This window comes from Castor canadensis, chromosome 15 (assembly GCF_047511655.1).
Source record: "Castor canadensis chromosome 15, mCasCan1.hap1v2, whole genome shotgun sequence".
In the NCBI taxonomy this organism is placed as follows: domain Eukaryota; kingdom Metazoa; phylum Chordata; class Mammalia; order Rodentia; family Castoridae; genus Castor; species Castor canadensis.
In genome coordinates, this window is record NC_133400.1 from 21,275,961 (window position 1) to 21,297,819 (window position 21,859).

The 21,859-nt window shown below is 40.4% G+C and overlaps 1 protein-coding gene across 5 annotated transcripts in view; it reads left to right on the plus strand.

Moving 5' to 3' along the window:
* The window catches only part of Cdh11 (cadherin 11), a 151,000-nt gene that overhangs the window by 61,932 nt on the left and 67,209 nt on the right, over positions 1 to 21,859 (plus strand). For all 5 annotated transcript variants that reach the window (XM_074055909.1, XM_074055908.1, XM_074055907.1 and 2 more), the window contains exon 2: positions 3,382 to 3,506. The gene's annotated coding sequence lies outside the window, so the exon portion shown is untranslated. The remainder of the gene's footprint in view (positions 1 to 3,381; positions 3,507 to 21,859) is intronic.

Consider the following 21,859-nt stretch of genomic DNA (forward strand, 5'->3'; position numbering starts at 1 on the left):
AGACCTCTCTGCCTCTTCATATAACCCAGGGTGGTTTTATGAAGAGAATATATTACAGAGGCCCCTGACCAGTGTCTCTTTCACCCCTGTTTATAAGATCCCAGTTCCCTATTGCTGACTAACATCCCACCCTGAAACTTAGTGGTTTATAACAATTTGTGATTATCTCTAATGGTACTGTGAGTTGTGTGAAGGCATTTTAGGTGGTCATTACTTAGGGTCTCTCTTGCTATGTAATTGGATATCCAGAGCCATATGAAGATTCGAATGAGTCAAATGTTTAAGCTGGCATCTTTACTCACCTGCTTTGATGGGACAGCTGGAGATGGATAGGCATCTCTCTCTCTAGCTGTGCAGCTTCTCCAGGAGGTTGACTGGAGATTCCTCACAGCATGGTTTTGTATTGAGATTTCTGATATATCAGCTGACTTCTCCAAGAGCAAGCATTCAAAGAGCACAAGACAGGCTACAAGGTATCTGTAGTAGTCAGCTCAGCTTGCAGTAACAAAATAGCACATACTGAGCAGCTTAAACAACAGATACTGGTATTTTATAGTTCTGGATGCTGAGAAGTTCAAGATTAAGGTGGAAAATGATTTGATTTCTGGTTGGTCTTCTTCCTTTCTTGCAGATATCATCTTACTGTTTCCTCATATAGTAAAGAGAAAAGAGAAATGAAATGAGAGACAGAGAGGGAGGAAGGGAGAGAGAGAGAGAGAGAGAGAGAGAGAGAGAGAGAGAGAGAGAGAGAGAGAGAGAGAGAGAGAGAGAGAAGAGAGAAGAGAGAATGAACTTGCTTTGTTTTCTTTACCTCTTCTATGGATGCTAATCCCATCATGGGAGCCTTACTTACTGACCTCATCTAAATCTAATTGCCTTGCAAAGGTCCCACATACAAATGCTATCACATTGAGGATTAAGACTTCAGCATATGAATTTTGCAGTCATAAACATCTATTCCATAATATCTTACCCCTGTCCTCCTTAAGTCATCTCTTGAATGAAAAATATATTCATTTCATCTCAATAGCCTCCAAAATCTTAACTTGTTTTTAGCATCAACTTTAAGGTCAAAAGTGTCATGTAAATATCATGTACATCAGTACAGAAGAGGCTTAAAGTATGACTCATCTTGAAGCAAAATTCATCTGTAGCTGTGTACTTGTGAAATTAGATAAATTGTATGCTTCTATAACATAATGGTGGATAGGCAAGGATAGGTGGGTATTCCCACTCCAAAAGGGAAAAATTGGAAGAAAGAAAGGAGTAATGGATCTTAAGCCACTAAGCCATAGCTAAACCTAGGAAGGAAAATAATGCCATTTCATCAAGAAGAATTTGTAATAATTATTAAGAATAATTCTCTTGAGTTTGCAGCTTTGTTTTTTAGACCCTCTACTGCAGGTACCCTCACTTGAGGCTCAATAATGTCATTTGTGCTGACATTACTCAGTGCTAGCTCATATTCCCACAGAAGAGGACTATACCAGGTTATGAGCATCTAAGTGTGTGGTTTATTGGTGGGGCCATTTTTTGTAAAGTGACTGCAAAGGAGGGTCCCCACTCATTAGCTATGAATTGTGTGGATAGCTCCATGTGACTTTTCCTCCATGACTCTGCCCTTGATATCCTAGGAATAGCATAGGAAATGACAGTTTATTCTTCTTTCTGCTATGCTTCCCCAAACAAGGTGCTATGAACACATTTTATAGTATTTACAATTAATCCACAGCCTTCAATGAGAAGGGTTTTTGTTTGCTTGCTTGCTTACTTGTTTTTTGTTGTTGTTTTGGAGAAGATGTGGTGTCGAAGACTATTAGATGGGAGCAAGATGAAGCAAGGACAAGTAGATTTAGAAAGAAACAAAGTACAATAAGTAAAGTCAATGAAAGTAAACCCCTCATGTGGAGTGAGATAGTCCTAGAAGTAGGAGCTCTAAGCTGAAGGACATTCGAGAACTCCTTTGTGCCGCTGCCTTAGAGGAGCTCTGCCAGTTGACACCTTCCTTGGTTCAGTGCCCCCATTTTTAAAGACAACAGCTGTTTAGACACTCTGTATACTGCTCTTCATTCATTCAACAAATGCATGAACAGCTGCTCTGGGGTAGGGAATGTGTTAGACACTTCAGTAGATGTGAAGGTGAATCAGACCCGGATCCAGGCAGAATACAGACCCCACACAGAACATCCAGAGTGTGGTGTAATGAGAGGGGAACAAGCCCAAGGAAGATGTGCAGCTCTGTCAGCTTGAAGCTCTGGTCTTCTGGAAGGCGGATAGCATCTCCTACCATAACCACCACTGTTCCTCTTTGTCCTTGAGCCTAGCATTCCACTAAGAACTGGTAACTCGAGAATAGTCCTTCTCACTTTGGAAAGACATGACTTGAACTCAGAATACAGTGCCACCAAAAAAAAATGTGCAAAACTCATGTTTGATAGATCAGAATATAGATTCTTTAGAAATTGTCTCCATGATGTCATATTTTCCTCCTCCACAGGTTTACTGTTAGTCTCAGAGCAAATGGATGTGATGTTTACAGCATGTTATAAGTGCTTAGGTGTCTGATTTTAGTTTGGTTATCAATGTACCAAATGCACAAGTGCTTAAGCTCACCATACTGGTCCCGTTAAGTCTGTGGCAAGTTTTTTTTCCACTTCTCACACTACTGTAGTAATTTGTTAATATTTTTCTTTGCACAACTGGACTAATCTTTTCTTTTTCATTTTTACTCTGGTGGTACTGGGGATTGATCTGAGGGCCCAGCAAACACTTTACCACTTGAGCCATGCCTCCAGTCCTTTCGCTTTTAGTTTATTTTTCACATATGGTCTTACTTTTTTGCCTGGCAAGTCTTCGACTGCAGTCCTCTTCCCTCTTTCTCCCAAATAGATGGAAATGCAGTAATGAACCACCATGTTTGGCTTAGAATGGTATTTTCTTTTTATTTTTGCAGTACTGTGGTTTGAACTCTGGGCCTCATGCAAGGCAGGTACTCGACCACTTGAGCCACATCTCCAATCATTTTTCACATTAGAGTTTTTATTTTTTTCCTTGCCCAGTACTGGCCTTAACCCATGATCTTCCTTTCCATGCTTCCCACAAATCTGGAATTACAGAAACATGTCACCGCACGCAGCTTGCTGGTTAAGATGTGACTCTCACTAACCTTTTGCCCAGGCTGGCCTCAAACTATGATCCTCTTGATCTCTGTTTCCTGAATAGCTGGATTATTGGCATGTACCACCACGCTTGGCTTAGTCTGATATTCTCTAAGAGAAAAATTCTCTCTTATGCAACTGTGTGTCTGCAGTGTAAAGTAATGAATCACTTCATTGATTGGTATTAACTCCCAATTACTAATGATCCATTTATTTTTTGCAGAAATCACTGTGCTTTTGGCTTGGTGGCCCTGTGACTTTCATTCCTGTTGTCATTAACTGAGTGACCTATCAGATGGGTGGAGTGTGTTATAGAAATTGGCAGCAAGTATCCAATGGGTGAAGAAGGTAAGATGGACCAACGTTACTGAGCAAGTCACATGTTACTATGTATATGGAGATGGAAATTATACCTACCAGGTCCATTCCTTGAACCTGGCTTGGTTTGAGCCTTCACCAGATCCAAAGTAGAATCTGAGAGGGAGGGAAAGACATACCTTCTTGGGCTTCGAGGAATGCAATAATTCAATGTTGTTATTGGGTCTCTTTATTGTCCAGCTATCATATGCCTGTGTAGGGGTGATAATCTTTCTGTCTATCTATAGCAGATACTAAGGAAGAGAAGAAAGCAAAAGATAATTAGAAACCTTTAGCAAGGACTTGGCTGGAAAGATTGAGATGATTCCCATCTTGCATTTTTCCCTTTTATTTCTTTTTGAAAAGAATTCTTAAAATAGGAGCAAGGTGACTTATATCCCACAAGGAAAAGAAATTGCTAGGAGGCTGAACCTTTAAGACCTCAAAAGACAGAGGCTGATCATGAGCCAGAAGGCCTGATTTCACTCCCAGGCTCAGCTCTGTCATTCACTGACTATATGCCCTTAGGTTAACGACCTCTTTTGTAGTCCACTGGGGTTATTGATCCCATGGTCTCTAACAGTTTCTAAGTTTTAAAATTCTGCAAATCCTTTTACCTCCATTCCACCTATTCAGTGATAACTGGAGCTATTTTCATAGGACATCCAAAGATCCAAGTAGAAATTTTAGCATTAATTTTATTTGCATGACTTCCCACACTCCGGAATTTTAGAGCCACCTGTCAGTTTGTGGGTCATGTTCACATGTACGTCTAGTGGGTGCTTTAAGTACATGTACCAAATGTAAGCTATGGTTTTCTGCTTTAAACCTGCACTTTGTCCTGCATCTCACATTTCAATGGTAGCACACAATTCGTGCAGACCAAAAACGTGGCAGGAGCATCCGTCGTGTTTCTCATCTCCTACAGCAAGTGATTCTGATTGATTTTATTCTCAAGTATCCCTGAAATATTTTGGTTCCTCTATCCCTATAGCCACCATCCAAATGCAAGCCAAATCCTCTTTCTCCAATATTACTTAAATTGCCATATAATATGTCTTTTTGACTCTAGGGTTTCTCCCTTATCAGCCCCAACATGTTTCATCTTTCATACAGACTGAGAGCAAGTCCCTAAGTCTGCATATTATATTACTCTCCCAGTTCATCCCTTTTAGTGGTAGAGAAAGGAATTGCTTAACAAGATTCTGGGACTCTTAATTGAGGGAGTCACTGTTTTGCTGACCAGACTCACCTCTTTGCTACTCCCTTGCCACACCCAGGGCTCATTGGATACACTGACTATAGAATTGACATGACCTCATTTCTCCCAAACCATATTCTCTCTCTCTTCCAAGCATTCTTATTAATTTTTGTGTCTTAGCTTGGACTTCTATATCTCTAAAAGTTCTTTCTGAACCCCAATGGCTGAGCTATGGTTATCTTCTAGACAATGCTTCAGTAGTCAGGGGTCATGCAATTTAGTATAATTTCTACATCAGGTCATGACTGTTTAAATACAATTGCAATCCCTGTATCTGGCTCAATATGTGCATGTGATGAGTGCAAATGAACAGAGAACTTTGGTATATTTTAATGGAAAATGAAGAGCCATCGTAAGGTGGCCACAGAGAGAAAAGTCATAATGTCAGCTAACAGGCATTGCACATTTACTATGTGCAGGCTCCCATTGTCTTTTTGTTGTTGTTTGATCTTGGCAATACTGGGGACTGAACTCAGGACCTGGTGCTTGCTAGGCAAACACTCTACCACTTGAGCCATGTCCACAGTTCTTTAGCTTTTAGTTAGTATTTTGCCTCACACTTTTGACCAGGCCAGTCTCAGACCATAGTCCTTCTGCCTCCATCTTCTTAGTAGTGGGGATCACAGGCATGCACTAGTATGCCTGTCTTTTTTTTTTTCTTTTTTGAGCTTAGGTTTTTCTAGCTTTTTGCCCAGGCTGACCTAGAACCGCAATCTTCATATCTCTGCCTCCTGAGTAGTTGGGATTGCAGGTGTGCACCACCACACTCAGCTCATACCATTTTTTTAAGGAATTTCATTCCTTAACCCTTGCAAAAACTTATGTAGTGTACTATTAATATTCAAAATTTTATAAATGAGAAAACTCAATCTTAGAGAAGATAAGACAGTTACCTATGGTGATATGCCATGATTTTTGTCCTTTGAGTTTGTGTGAGTGGAAATACATAACCCTGACTTAACATAGAGCTAGTGTCATTTACCAATCTCCTCTTCTGCCTTTCCCCTAAGTGAATCTGCTAAATTATGAACAGAATCACTTCTTTCACATAAGGAGTCTTCTGCAGCCCACATGAGCTGTTGTTAAATAGGCGTTCATCGTCTGTGACTGGAACTCATAAATCTTTAGAGATTTCCCAGGTATTTGATCTCCTCTATGTTTGGGGAGAAAATTTCAATCTGGAAGTCCCCAACTTTTTTTTCTATTCTCTGGTCAATATTTGTTAGGAGGAAAGCTGTTGGATAAAAATGTTTAACAGCAGAAGTGAAACGGCACCTTCCTGCCGATGTACCAAACTGACTTGGAAATTGCACAACTGGGACCAGCTCCTTTCCTGTTTGCATATTTTGTGCTCATTTGCTGTGAAGCAGGGTTCAGCAGATGAAGCATGTCTCTTCTGTGAATATGTCTATGAATCATGATCACCTCATTCCTGCCAAGCCAAATTGGCCTCTTCATTTCATCAGCTCTTTGAATTCTTCAATAGGATGTGTGTGTGTGACATTTCTTATTTTCCTAGATAATAGAGACAATTAGAATGAGGTATCAATGGAACTGAGTCAAAAGTTAAATAGGAAGTACTTGAATTTAATTTCACTTCTAGGAAATCGGTTGAATTTTTTTTTCACCTAGAAATTAAGAATAGCCTATTTTGAAGAGCTTCATATAGTTTTTATTCTAAGAAGAGGACGTGAAATATCCCAATGTTTATGAAATAAGCCTTGTAACCTGGTAACAACTCACCCTATTAAAAAAACAGAAAAGATAAAAAAGAACACAGAACAAAATAGAACAGAGTGTGGTGGCTCACATCTGTAATCCTAGCTGCTAGGGGGGTAGAAATTAGAAGGATTAAGGCTAAAGACCAGCCCTGGGCAAAAAGCTACTGAAACCTCCATCTTAACCAATAAAAGCTGGGTATGGTGTTGTGCATATACAGCTATGGGGGAAGCGTAAGTAGGAGTCCAGGCTGGCCCAGGCGTAAACATGACTTTATTTGAAAAATACCTAAAGCAAAAAGAGTTAAGGGTGTGGCTGAAGAGGTAGAGCACCTACCTAGGAAGTGGATGGCCCTGAATTCAAACCCAAGTACCATCAAAACAAAATAAATAAATAAAAATTAAAATTAAAAACAGCCTGATATTTATGGAACAACTCTTTGACTTTCCAAGATGAAATTCTTATTTTAGGGAGAGGAATTCTGTCCCTAAGGAAGGAACAGTTTATCCATGAACATGTTGTCAGATCTGGGAAGAACAAAATGAAACTAACTGATGACTTCAGACTCAGACTCAGAGTTTTGGTCTCTAGTCAGTTCAGAATGCCAGTGTTTCTTAATGAGACACTATGGCATGCCACAAATTCAGGCAAGGATGAAAGCCATTTTCTCTTGCCTTAAGGAGCTAACAGTCAAGCAGTTCTGTTTATAGCAGTTAAATTCTAAGTGAGAGAAAAAAAAAGAAGTGATAGAGACTTCAAATAAGTGGTGGTGAAAGGGCTTTGATTCACAGGATTAGCTCTGGCTAACTTCTAGGAAAGTCCACTTGACTTTGAGCTTCCATTGCTGGCACACCTGTCTAACTTAGTTGCCTTCTCAGAGCAGGGGTGGAATTAAGAGGGTAGCTACTGTTTTGAGCCCTCTGACTATGCTGGATTTTCAGTTGGGCACTGGAGCCTGGAAATAAATGTCTTGGAGACGTGAAAGTGATGTACTCTTTGCAAAAGAAGAGGGTAGATCCATTGACACCCTGTTGAGTAATAATCAGCAGGATCTGTAGGTCACAGATCATCTAATTATCTCTTACTTGCATAAAAGTCAATCCTGGAAAGCTGCTTGTGGGGCACCTCACCTGTGCTGGTGAATCCACCAGGCTCTGCATTATCCCTGACAGCTTGAAATGCCGTCAGTCTGCTGCCTAGCCCTCTGTGCCTGCTGGGGCTGTCTGTGAATACACATTTCCTATTTTGGGATGTAGGACACTATGGAGAAGGAGGCCAAGTATCTGTCTGTAGCTGGTGTCACTAGAATCATAAACAGTCACTCAGTTCATTTGTTGACTGTACATTGCAGCTCTTCAGTATGTACAATATTACTGCCACTACTGCATTTCACCAGCAACTGTATGAAGATCTTACATGCTAGGCAAAGTGAACATCCTATCTATCCCTGCCTGAAATCAATACTAAAGGAAAACACCTCAACCAAAATTGTGGTCCTTTAATCTTGCTTTATTTAATTAGTGATAGACAAAGAACAGAGATTACTCCCAATAATAATGATAGCTGATGTTTATTGAGCATGGTCTTGTTACAGATGTTGTGCTACATGCTTTGCAGTTATTATCTTATTTGATATCATTGGTCATTATTCCTTTACAGAGGAGGGCACCGAGATTCAGAGAGTTAAAAGAACTTGCTGAGGGTTGTGAGATTAAAACTGGGTAGAAACACTTTGAAGTGATCAATTTGTTTCTTCCGATTCTTCTGTGCCTTGACTTTCAGTTTTATCAGAGTTGGGTGGGAAGAAGTTGGAGGGTAATCTTTATTGTTGTTATTTGAGACATGTTGACATGTTGGCCATGTCTCAAATCTCTGAGTTTGAAAGGTCAGTCACTGATTTGAGCTAAGGGGACAGTGTGCAGCTAACTGTATACAATGAGCTAGAGGTAAGGGTGGGAAGAGAAAAAGAGGTCTTTGGATATCCTTCATCAATCATCTCTTGAGGACCATCCCTGTTTTAGACTTTGAGCTAGGTACTGGGGATGGAGTAAACCAAATGCACATGTTTCAATACAAGCTAAACTCGTGCCTTTAAAGAGCCTCTTTCTGGTGAAGGAGCCAGGCTGACATACAATAGTGATGGCAGAGTCACTTCTCTGTTCTCTGGGGATGTGTAAAACACAGAGGAGTTGATTCTGCTAGAAGAAAGCAGGAGAGGATTCAGTAAGGAGGTGACTTTTGGGCTTGGGCTTGAGCATGGGCAGGAATTTACAGGGCGAAGGAGATCAGCTAAAGAGACCAGTACAGAGGTGGTTGAGCCATCCTTTCTCATATCTAGGTGGAGTGTCCCATGAAACATTTATTCATCTTTATTTCTTTGAATAAATAAAACAAACATTTTTTATAATTGGATTTTCCCCTATATTAAGACAGTAGTCACTTTTGTAATTAATCTTTAAATGGTTGATTAAATGGAAAATAATGACTTAAAATTCAAAATGTGAAAATAGTTATGCAGAGGAGACTCTTCCCATTCCTTGTCCCTCAATTTTCTTCCCTGGGGACAAACATGATTTCTAGTTTTCTGTGTGACCTTCCAGAGTTTCCAGGCAGTTACAAACACACACACACACACACACACACACACACACACAGGCAGGCAAATAGACACTTCCTCTACATTTGTATATGCACATAGATGGCACACAGCTATAAACACTGCTTTCCACACTGTTTTCTACACCTTGATTTTAAAAAGAATTAAGTTTTCCCTCTTCTTTTGCTTTCACAGAAATTAAATCTTTTTGCTTATTTTTAAAACATGTTAAACCTACAGAAAAAAATATAAAAATAATACAACAAATCCTTATGAACCCTTCATCTAGAATCACTGGTTTTTAAAACTCATTTTGCCACATTATATGAACTGATTTTGTGAATTTAATACATTATCAAAGTACAGCTTGAGTCAGTTACTCAGAGACCCAAATAAGCTTCCTCTTCCTGGCACTTAGGGAGAGAACTGGTTGTTATTTGCAACTGGGAGCAGGTTCCTCTCCATGTCACTTAACTTGAGATGTCAGAAGCACCAGATTCACTCCCAGGACAGAGATGAAAGGAAAAGCCCTCCTTTGGGGCCACTTGATCTTTGGTAAAGAATTTGGTCCTGTTTCTTCACTTTCTTAACCACAACAAGCCCTTCAAGTAAAAGAGCATGATCCCTATGCTTGTCTGGTGGGCTCAGCCATCCAGGGTAGCAACAGACAGTCCATTTGAAATTTAATCACTTCATTTCTGATAAACAGCCATTTAGATAACATTATCTCTTTTGTTCTGCTTGTCAGAGTCAACATGACATCTCAAAGGCTGGTGTAGGATTCCCTCCTCTTAAAGATTAAAGCACCTGCATATTGCTCAAATTATCTGTGCACTTCCTCTGTGTCCTATGTTGCAAGGGATAGTTTGTACTCAAAGTGGTAGGCACTTTGAATACTGTGACAGACAGGAAGTAACTTAATAAGACTTTGCATCCTGGGTGTTCTGGGCTTCTGAGGATTGTGTTCAGGTATTCATTCATTCATTCTCCCATGAAACAACTCCTGAGAGCCATCACAGAATTTTGTCATGCTCTGCTCTGATACGTGTGTGCTTTTTGTAGGCTGGATCCTCAGAATCTATAAAGTGACAGACAGACACAGCTCAGTTGAAGGAAGCAACTGAATCTGAGAATGGTATGATAGAATTTCCAAGGGATGACTTCCTCACCATTCATTCATTCATTCATTCAACACACATTTATTGGCTGCTTACAGTATCTTGAATTCACATGTGCATCTGTCAGGAAGATCATTGCCATTGCTATTCTTATGGAACTCATAAGGTAGTAGGGTATCTCTGTCTTCTGAGTCAGGTTGTTTTCTTTTGTTGGTCTTGCTGTCCCCAGAGTGTTTCAGGAGGAAATCAGGCCATTGACCATTGCACTTGTCTGGTTTTCTTCAGTCACAGAGTCACCATTTTTTTTTGGATGCTACTAACCCAAATTGCCTTACACCCTTTGGGATATTCAGAGCTAAAGGCAGGGTGAGATGAGAGAGCTGAGAAACAAAGGTAACAAGTCACACTAAAATCTGCCATCAATTTATTGTGTCTCTGAGGGTCCAGAAGATTACAGCTAGACACCTGGCAGACAGTCTCTATTTGGAAGCTTTAGAGAAATTGTGGAGGACCCAGTGAGTTCATCTGTTTGAGAGGCTTTGAATTTTAGTATCTGAGCATTATTCCATATGCTGTTAAGTTCCTGTAGCAACAGTTCTTATACCTTTTATTTTAAAGAAAAAGATTTTTTTTAAACTTTGATTGCATACTTGCAAGTTCTAGTGAGTAGGTACTGCTCTAAATGAATGACTAGCAGATTTTCTGAAGTACCAGATTTCTGTCCATAACAAAGGCTATTGCAGAATTCTTAACACTGCTAACCACGTTTCACTTTAAAAAAAAAAAAAAAGGATGCAGGGCTGGGCATGGTGGCTCACACCTATAATCTCAGCTTCTCTGGAGGCTGAGATTGGGAAGGTCATGATTTGAGACTAGCCCAGGCAAAAACTTAGCCAGATTTCCATCTCAACCAACAAATTAAGCATGGTGACATGAGCTACAATCCCATCTACATGTAGCTAGAGGATCACCATCTGAGGCTGGCTCCAGGCAAAAATGAAAACCTACCTGAAAAATAAACTAAAAAGAAAAAAGGGGCATGGGTTATGTTGATAAAGCATCTGCCTAGGAAGCAGAAAGCCCTGAGTTCAAACTCCAGCATCATCAAATAATAATAAATAAAAAAACCCAGGAAGATTGTTATTCATTGCTCCCAAATTGTTTGCATCATTCTGATGCATGAAAGAAAACAGATCCTTGTGAGTTATGTAGTTTCATTTTTGTCAGGACTTTGATCTGGACACACATACCTGCTGCTCATCCCCACACTGTGGCAGCTGGGAGTCTGCACTCACACAGGGCTGGCCAGGCTGTCTGGTGCTCAAGGTCATATGGGAGTGTGGCTAGGTCCATGTTGTCCTCTTCATTTACTAATCAAGATTGTATTAAGTTGTTTCCGTCTGAAACCCAAACCTCGGAAGCTCGCAGTCTTTTTGCAGGATAAATTGCAAAGACCTTTGCCTGGTTTGTAAGTCTGACATGAACCAATGCACACTTCCTCTTCTCTCCCAAAGCTCTGTCCATCCTCCCCGCTAACTCTATCCATATTGTATTGCTGGGGGTCCTGTCCTGCTCTGATGTTTCACACTTAGAATCTTTCATGCACATTTTCCTTCTCTATTCTATTTATCTGGATTTACAGAGATAGAGATACAGAGAGAGAGAGAGAGAGAGAGAGAGAGAGAGATCCTCTTCTCCAGGAGGGGTTTGCAGGTTCCACAATAGGCAATCACTTCTTTCCTTGGTTACAGAACCCCACTTCTCATAAAAAAAAATTAAGAATCATAGAATCATGTGTGGGGACTATTTTAATATAAAGATGAATATATTTTTCTACCATAAAAGTTCATTTTTCTTTCTTATTTTAAAAGAAACTAAAACTTTTCCATAAGCCCTCTAAAATTATTGTGGGACTCAGACATTGTGCTTATTGTGCTAAAGGAGAAATCAGTTACTTTGATAACACATTGCCACTTATTTACCTTCAAGTTTGCAAGATCCTTGAGAAGAGATCTGATGTTTAATACTGTGCCCTCTATTGCAGTAGGTAGGGTACATATGTGCACATATTCAGAGGACTGAATTATAGTCTCCATCTACCTGGCAGATTGTGACTGTTCTAAGTTCCTTTTCAGTAGGGCCAACATCCTCCCCTCCCTTTAAAGTTTGAACAGAGCTTCTCTGAATTATCAACTCTAAACCCTTGAGGTGGGCATTGTCTGTCTCACCCCAGTAAACTGAGACTCAAAGAGGTTAGGAAGATCCTAGAAAACAGAGCTGTCCCTTCCCATGCTCACACATAATACATGGCAGAACCAGGATTCTAGCTTTTTCTTCCATTCAAAAAACCAATATCAATGTTATTTCTATCAAATCACAGAGCAACTAAGCCAAATTAAAGCAGGAATTACTTCATTTTCCTTTAACTATTTTGTAAGTATCAAGACGTCCAAGGAACAGTTGATACCAAATAGGTAGAACTGCCTTTAAACAGACACTCCATGTGTCAGTCGGCTTTCTACTGCTGTACAAAGTGCTAGAGACAAACCAGCTAGAAGGAGGAGAGACTTATTTTGGCTTACAGTTTCAGAGCCAGAAGATCATGGTCACTTGGCTCCACTACTTTTGGGGCTGTGGTGAGGCAGAACCAGGCCCACCACAGTGATTACTGAGGATGTGTGGTAGAGCAAAGTTGCTCATCTCATGGTAACTGAGAAGCAAAAACTGAGAAAGAAGTGTCCCAATATCTCCTTCAAGGGCATGTTGCCAGTGGCCTAACTTTCTTACACTAGTTCCCATCTCCTAAAGGTTCCATCACTTCCCAATAGTGCCACATCCTTTAGCACACGGGCTACTGGGAGACAGTTAGTATCCAAACTGCAATGCTGCACTACTCACTTCCTTACTTGCCGAAGGACTGTTGGTTCTAGCCTATGGGAGCATACCTTTAGGTATGCTTCTCTTACAGTTTCCAGCTCATTGAACATCATACCCTGAGTTAAGCTACATGGCAGGGCTGACCAGTACTGGTATGTCCATTTTAGCTCCATCTGAGATGATTTTGAAGGGCCATCCCTAGCACAGGAGACCAAGTAGTGGCTGCATTACACTACACCTCTTTAAGTATAGATGTGTTTTCTTCTCCCATGTGTTGTTCATAAGGACACCCGAAGACACATCCCAATGCTAAACTTCATCTTAGATTTGGCATCCCAGAAATGATGTGACAACCTGTATTGAGGATTTTGCAACAAGCTTGTTGTGTCTGTTGAAGAATACATCAGATTCACTCATTCATTCATTGTTTTCACTGAATGCTTATTCATCAGATGCTTAGCACGATGTGATGTACCAAGATACTTTTGTGAACAAGACAGAAAAGGACCTCTGGTCACATGGAACTAAATGACTTCAACTTTGAACAATCTTGTCTCTATACTTTATGTATCTCTCAGAGCATTTTTGCTGCCCCAGCGCTTACACGGAGGGTTAAGAGAAGTCTTTCATTGCCTGGAGGCTGCTACTTGTTTTGTAGAATAAATACAGAGATTGATAGTAGTTTCTGAGTAGCCTTACCCTTGTCCATCACAGGGCTCCCTTTACTTAGCTCTTTGTGAAGGTCAAGAGTAAAGACTGGCTACAACAGGAGAGCAGGGGTGGGGATGGCTGTCCAGAGTGGGTTTGGAGATGCAGATGAAACCAGTGGGAGTTATTGCCAGGATAAGAAGTTGTATTGAAAAATAGGATGGAAGAGAAGCTGGCTTTAGATTTCTAGCAAGATGGAATAAGGAGAGAGGAGAAAGTGAATTAGAGGTTTCCTTGCCATTGCTATAGTCTTTATGCAAAACCATTAATGACACCGCATCTAAGTCAGGATCAAACTCACACTCTCTAACTGTGCTGCCAGTGCCCTGATTGCTATGGTCACTCCCTGCCTCTCTGTGTTCTCATCCAGTGACTGCATAGTACCATTGGTGCCCCAGTCAGAGCAAACCCAGCAACTTCTTGCCTCAGGAACTCTGCATTTCCTACTTTCTTAGCCTTGGTAATCTCTTCACATGTCCAGCTCCTTCTCATCATTTAGGGCCCCACTTTGATTTTTCATTTGAGAATCTTCTCTGGCCTCGCAGCTCCAAAAGCCGCACACTCTACCCACGCTAAAGTCCTTTCACTTCTCATCCTTTTGTCTAATCCTTCACAGCAGTTAATATAATATGAAGTATTATGTCTCTTTCATTTCAGAGCTGACTTTTGTGTTGCTCCTTTCCTCCATGAAACTGGAAACACCATGAGATTTGGAGGCATGGTCTGCCAAGTCTCCCCTACCTTTTGGGGGTCAAGAGCAATCCCATCCATGCTACTGGTAGCTTGATAAATATTTCTTGACTGAATAGCAATGAAAAGTGAATGCTTTTTACAAATTATTGAGTGTATCTCTTATGAGGCCACAGGAATAGGGTAGATAAGGTAGTTGGGGTATCTGCCTTTTAAAACAACTTAGGGCAGTGAACTGAAGTGTGGGCTCCTCCATATTCCTGAGACAATCAGAGTCTTCAGTTCTCTCTCTCTCTCTCTCTCTTTGCCTTTCTCTCTCTCTCTCTCTCTCTCTATCTCTTTCAGTTCCTCCTAGTTCATCACTCAGATATGACTGGCATTGGTTTCGGGAACAGTCTACTCTCTGGAAAACAACAGCTGCATAATGGTTTCCCTGTGTGTGCATCTTGCATTAACACAGGCCTTTTGGGCCTGCTATGACTTGCCTGACCCATCTCCTGGCAGGAAAGACTATATATCTGTAATACTGTGGAAAATTGGGGCTGACATGTAGTTGGTGCCCAAAGTGGTTTCACTCAAGCAAACACAGAGAATAATAGCCATGCACTTAAATGCTTCAGTAGGTATCAATCGGAAGAACATTCCTATAATCCATGTTTATAAAGCCTGTTAGTATGAATTTTGAAATAGCACTTACTCCACTTTATTCTTGACAAATGGTGTTTTAGCTGTTGAGATATTTTATTTCAATTACGTGCTGGTGTTGTGGAGAGAAGGTTTCTGACAATAACAAGGTATAAGCCATTTTTATTGTGCTTCTATCACTATTCCCATTGCTAAACTCAACTGGACAGTTCATTAAGATGAAAAATTAACAGCACATGCTTTAGGGAGAATCATCATGGAACATGGCAGCTTGTGGAGGCTTTGGCTCTCAAAAAAACAGACAGATGACAAAAGTGCTGGTCTTTGGAAGAAGTGACATTTGGCCAGTCAGTTGGTACTCATGTGTTTATCGACTACTTGTGTGATCAGCCTTGAGCTGAGGTAGTGGAGAAAAAGAAAATACAAAAAACATGGCTGTTGCCCTCTAAGAACATACCATGGGAAGGGTAGGGAGATTTCAGTTGTGAATCTGGGAATCCCAGAGAGGTTATCCTAGTGCTTGACACTTTGGCCTGGCTATAAGTTTAGAAGTAATTCAGTGTGGACTTTGGAGAACATTTCTTAGACCTTGAAAAATAGCATGATGTTGGTTAGTATAATTCATTCTAAAAATAGTAGTTTCTAATGACTATGATGTTGCTTTTGGGGGACAGTGAAAATGTTGGGGAGTCATGCATTATTTTTCTTTTAAAATTACTTTTATTTGTATATATTAATTATAAAAAGTGAGGTGTTTCATTGTGATACTTCTGTATAATGTGCTTTGATCATATTTACCCCCTGTATTAATCTTTCTTATTCTTCCTGTCCCAACTCCCCTTTTTAATCATTCTTGTAATTTCTTAACTTTCTTGTATTTTTTAAATGGATTTCATTAAGTCCCTTTCATATGTCTTGCACTAGTTTTTGAATGTACCAGTAAACACTGTATGCTTGAAAGGAGTAGACTTTATGATTTGTGAATTACATCTTAATTAAGTCATAATCATTTTAAAGTACTCTATAAACTTTACATGGCTACATTATAATAAATTTTATTATATGTTCAGAGAATTGGGCTTAGTTGAAACAGATACAAGAAACTGCACAGGACTGACTTAGATGAAGGACATCATTTATATGGTAAGGAAGGAGCATGAACCTATTCCACAGACAAGGAAACCGGACATGAGATCAATTTGTGCCATGCACAAGAAGCCACAGAGTTGGTGAGTAATGGAGCTGAGACAACACCTCTAGCCTTTCTGGCTCCTGTGTCCCAATGCTTTTCACTCCATTCTGCTGACTCCCAGAAAAGGGAGATCCTGGATGGCAATGGCAATCACAAAGATTTGTCTTTGCAGAGTATTTTAAAGTTTGGAAAGTTTAGCTCACCTTCTTTCTGTGGTCTGTTCTTACAGCATCCCTGTGAGATAGGTGTGTGTACGGCAGCAAAGTTATGATATGTCTTAGTAGGAAAGAGACTGAGAGAAAGGAGTCCATGTCTGCTTTTCTAGGCTGCATAAAGAATGCTGCATTCTCTTTTCCAGGCATTAGGAGTTTCCTGTGTGGGTCCACCTCCCTTTACATCTCTCTTCTCTCTCTCTGTCTCCCTCTCTACTGACTTTTTCTTTCATCCGATGCAAGAGGAATTATTAGGTGAAACCCTAGACATGTGGGACTTACATTTATATAGAAACAAGGCTTAGAATTAGATGATTACATGCCCTGTCTATTGGCTGCGGAAGTAAGTGCTTCTTGTTTTCTCTTTTGTAGAAGGAAAATACATACATTTCTATTGTGAAGTGCATGTCTAGATTAAAGCCATTTAAATCATTATCTCCCCTGAGGTTCAAGAGAGGGCTTTTGATGTCATTGTCAGCTTTAGTGTGAATAATGGGTCAAATTCCCATCCTGTTGGACAGGATGGGAATCTGACTCAAGATTTGTAAATACTGCTGCATTTCATTTATTTCACAGGGACATTTTCTTCCCCTGCAGACAGTGGAATAGCAGCATCCCTGGAAACAGCGGAGGAGTCAGGATGCATTAACCTAAGCAGTGAGATCAAAACAAAAGCTCTATTTTCTCCTGCCAGAACCCAGGCATGTCAGTCTCTGCTGTGTGTCTGCATTCAGGAAGCACAAATGAAATTAGATCTTCTGGAGTAAAAAGCAATTGCGACTTAGCAAATGAAAGTCTTAAGGAACAGTCTTTTTCTCTATTTCTTTGTAGGTTTACTACCTTTAAAGTAGTTAAATGAACAGCTTTGTTTTTTTTAAGCACTAAAGCTTCCTGAAATATATCCTGTTGATTTTGGAACATTTACTTTTATCCTTTTCTGAAGGGTGTGGCCATGTGGCCTGACCCAGAAGTGGTGATGGCTGGATTCTATTCTGCATCTGCCACTTAGCAGGCATTTTCTGTGTTCACTTGTCAAATGTAGTCTACAATGGGAAGATTATTATAATCATCCAATAATCAAAGTCTACCCCATAGGGATTTTGTGACTATTAAAGGAAGTTCTACCTCTGATGTACCCAGATCAATATCTGTCACATAGGAAGGCTCCATGAACAGAAGCCCGGGTGATGGTCATGGCAGGACAGAAGTTTATACAATACCAAGTACCCAGGTATTTCCAAATTTGGAACTGTGTACATAGGAGTCACAGTGACTGATGGAAGCTAGGTTACAGCTGGGTTTTTGCAGCATGGGCTGGGCTGGGAGCTGTCTTGGCTTGTGAAGGTGATAAAGGAATGGCCTTCCCATGAGGCTCTTCTATTCCACACATTGGTCACCATATGCAGACCCTCATCTTTGTAGAAGGGTGGTGGCTATGAAAATGCCCTCCTGACTTTGAATAGAGCATTTACTTTAGTGGGGGTTATGTTTTCCTCTTGTGTACAGAGAAAGGGAGAAACAGTGATGGCCTTCTTTATCTTGTAGGGTTGAGAAAAGTTCTGCATTTTTTACAGGGTGAAATTGCATTTGTTTTCTTCCTTCCCCAAAGCAAAAATAGCACAGTGCACAAGAGCAGTAGACCCGTCCTGTGTGCATTGTGCCAGTTTCTTTGTAAGCCAGCTAAGTAACTTCAGCCAAGTGATTTCACTCCATGCGGCTTCGTCTTTCTCATCTTTTAAATGGATGTATTAGTTTCCATTTGGGGCTGTAACAAACCACCACAGGCTTAGTGCTTAAGACACTAAGAACTTCATTATCTTACAGTTTGGGATGTCAGAGGTTTACAGTGGGTCCTAGGGGCTAAAGTGAAGTTGTTGACAAGACTGAGTCCTTCTCAATATCCTAGGAGAGAATTCAATTTCTTGTCCTTTTCACATACCAGTAGCCCACTCTCTTCTCTGACTCATGGCCTCTTCCTCCATCATGGGAGTACATCACTCAAACCTCATTTCTCTCTGCCTCTGATCCTTCTGCTTCCATCTCCTAAGGACATTGAGTCCATTGGGGTTTATCCAGGATAACTTTTCTCCTTAAGACCTTTAATTTTAACCCAGCAGCAAAGACCTTTTTGTCATATAAGACAACATATTTGGAGGTTCTGGCATTTCATTTTTGGATACCTTTGGAGGGGGTGTTAAACAAATAATATCAAGTTGTGGGACTGTTTCAAGGGTCAAATGAGATACTGAATGCAAAAGTAGTTAACACATTTCCCCGGCACATAGTAATAACTCAATACATGTTTATTCCTCTCCTTAGGATGACATTTGTTTGCATAAGTCCGGGAAACAGCCAGATTGCTACAGCTGTGCACTGTTGCAAGATTATGTCCCTAGTCAACAGAGGCTAAGGTTCCCACTCATTTCAGTCCTGGGGGCAATCTGATCTGCTGAGGGCTTTTGTTTGAATAAAGCCCTCTATCAGGGTTCACTTGGCCAAGTGTTACTTCTTTTCTGAGCCTCAGCATTCTTATTTGTAAACTGAGGGAAGTCAATAGGGATGTTTGCCTCTGAGGTTTTACTTCTATTGAAAAATCAATGAACTATAATAATTGATCCCAAGTGAATCAATGGATGTGTAAGTTGGTGTCATGGTGTGTTGACCAGCTTCCCATTTCAAAATAACAGCTGCAGCACTGAAGAACACTACTACCCTCTGCAGCCATCTGTGAGAATTACCAATAAAGTTTCCTAACTGCATTTCTGTCCCCATGCAAGGCCAAGTGATGCTCTATTTGTAAGGGAGGTAAGTGGTATGCGTTGAGGTCAGGAGACAGTTGAGGCTATGAACTCAGGTTTCCCAGCTCAATGTTAAGGCTAAGTTCTTCTATTAGAAGTTTTGTTGTTAATGGATCAAGAAGTAAACAGGAAAAATGTGGAAAGAGAAATAAGCTCACTCATATGTTAAACACATGCTGGATGCTGTCCTCATATTATTTAGTTCTTACTTTAGTTCTTATGTGGGTGGGGACATAATAAGAAAGATTGAATGATTTTCCTGATATCCCACAGCTGGTAACACCAGAAGAAGGAAATTGAATTACTACCTCAAATCCAAAATGGAGATTTTTAGATTTCACGGTGGGACTTGCCTTGGCTCAAGCTGTCAGGTGTTCTTTCTCATGTGATGATACACAGAGCAGGCCACCATGATGAGACTCTGTCAGCCCCTTGAATGTCTCTGCTCACTCCTAACTGACAGAAATTCAAGACCACAGTGTATTTTAATTCAGCACTTTCTTTTTTGCCCCAACTTTTTCCATAAAGTATCTTCATTTGTCCTGCCATCTTCTTTTGGTGCTTATCTTCCCATCTCAGATTTTCTTCTTTCCAAGTTGTTTTAGGCAGAGATTCAAGTGAGGAATGGTTGCAAACAGACTGGGACTACAGCATCCAAGTGACCCTTGTTGCCTTAAAAATTAGCCTCTCATTGAGGGTGGACACTAATTATCTATGGTACTGCCTTGGGTGGTAACAGCTCTGGAACTCTTTTTGGACTCTGGTTTGAATGTTTAGGAGATGGCATAATGTCTGTGTTGGGAGAATATATGAAGCTCCCAAAGTTATTTAGAGAAAAGAGAGATACAGAATGCAAGAAGGTGTCAGTTAATGTGGGTTGTGGTGAAGAGTGACTTATAACCCTAAGGAAGTAGGCTGCAATTCTTTTGTAACTCAGAAGCAGTCTCCATCATAACATTTGGATTCATGGGTTCTGGTGTTTGCACAAAATCCATCTCTTTCCTGAGAACCATAGTCTCTATGGAAGAGGAACATAGCAGGAATCTTACTATGAACAAGTGTGGTACTGAATGTAGTACCTTTAGATTCCTAAGTAGTCAAGAGTCATGGCTTTGAATCAAGCCACTTGTTATGTTTCTGACCTGGTGTAAGCCATGGGTATAGTCAAGAGACTTTGGAAGCAAAGCAAAAAGAAAAAAAGTTGTATAGAATCTACATAAGCTGAAATTGCTAAAAATGAAAACTCCAAGATCACAGAGCCAGAGTCACTATGGTTATATGATCTTGGGTGAATTATTTAACCTCTTGGAGTTTCAATTTATTCATTTATAAGATGAGAATAACATCAGCAAAAACCCACAGGATGTGTGCACATTAATGAAAGCAGTGTGTCAAGTGCACAGCACAATATGAGGTCTAGGACAAGTAGCTGGTGATAAATGAAAAGAGGTGTCATCATTAGTTGTGTCTTCTTAGACCAGAAGCATTGAGCGGACAGAAGGCTGAACCACTGGTTTTAGAACCATACATTTCCATGTGAAAACTGTATTTTTCTGAGAGAAGTGTTTTCATTTCTTGGTACAGGGCTTCCAGCCTCAGATTCACTCATAGCCTTCACCTTCACTATTATATCTGACTACTAAAGATAATGTCTGACTTATTCCTTCATCCTCCATTAATAAAATGAGGATAATAGAAACCCTCACCTTTGTTAGCCAACTGATAAATAAAAATGAGCTAATGTTCATGAAAGCCTTTTGTAAATTACAAAGTGCTATACAGCATGAATTATTATTGTGATTGCTGTACTGCAGGAATTCCATAAACAGTGCAGAAGATTAAGGGTGAATACTACTGGTATTCAAAAAGCACTTATACCTTTTAAGTATGTAGCTATAAACTATCAGTGGATGGCTTGGTGATGCTGTCCTCCACCAATTTCAATATCAGTAGCTGCCATTTAAGAACCCTTTTCTAGTAGAGGCAGTGTGCAGATGCCAGGAGGCAGTGGTTTGCCATTGTTAGCTGTGACAGCCTGTAGTTCTACTATGTTTGGATACCACTACTAATATGCTTGGTGACTTTGAGCTGCATTACCAAAGTCTTTTGAACCTCATTTCCCTTGTTCCCTTGTAATTAAAGGTAGCAATACTTCCCTCCCTGAGAAGCTGTGAAGACTAAATAAGATGATGATCACAAAGCCCAGGGCAGAGGATCTAGTGTAGAGGACTAGCAAGACTTCTCATTGCAGCCTTATGTTTCAATCTAGGCCTCTCAGTGAAATAATAATTAGGGTTAGAACCTTTGGCATCAGCTGGGTTCCTAGGGGCCTGAAAGTCACTGCCACCAGATTCTGCAGCCCCACACCCAGCACCTCACCGACTTTCCTGACCTTCAGGTCAGTTCCAATTAGCTTGTCTTTGAAGATTCCCATGCCTCCTGTTGGTAAATTGGTGGTGAGAGAGGGGAGAAATGAAGCAAAAGGTCACCTATTAAATCTACCATGCACAGCCTGAATTTGTGTTCAT